The following is a 497-nucleotide window of genomic DNA, read 5'->3' as shown; positions in this document are numbered from 1 at the left end:
TCAGTGTGAGTGTGTGTGTGTGTGTGTGACTCAGTGTGAGTGTGTGTGTGTGTGTGTGACTCAGTGTGAGTGTGTGTGTGTGTGTGTGACTCAGTGTGAGTGTGTGTGTGTGTGTGTGACTCAGTGTGAGTGTGTGTGTGTGTGAGACGGTCTCAGCATATGTGTGTGTCTCTCAGTGTGAGTGTGTGTGTGAGACTGTCTCAGTGTGTGTGTGTCTCTCAGTGTGAGTGTGTGTGTGTGTGAGTGAGTGTGTGACCTCTCAGTGTGTGTGTGTGTGTGAGTGTGTGTGTCTCTCAGTGTGAGTGTGTGACTGTCTCAGCGTATGTGTGTGTCTCTCAGTGTGAGTGTGTGTGTGTGTGACTGTGTGTCTCAGTGTGTGTCTCTCAGTGTGAGTGTGTGTGACTCAGTGTGTGTGTGTGAGTGTCTCTCAGTGTGTGTGACTGTGTGTGTGTGTGTGTGTGTGTGTGTGACTGTCTCAGTGTATGTGTGTGTCTCTC

This window comes from Sinocyclocheilus grahami, unplaced genomic scaffold (genome assembly GCF_001515645.1).
Source record: "Sinocyclocheilus grahami isolate Dianchi unplaced genomic scaffold, SAMN03320097.WGS_v1.1 scaffold1913.1, whole genome shotgun sequence".
Lineage (NCBI taxonomy): Eukaryota > Metazoa > Chordata > Actinopteri > Cypriniformes > Cyprinidae > Sinocyclocheilus > Sinocyclocheilus grahami.
The sequence above is the reverse complement of the archived record's forward strand: the minus strand, read 5'-3'. Positions refer to the sequence as shown.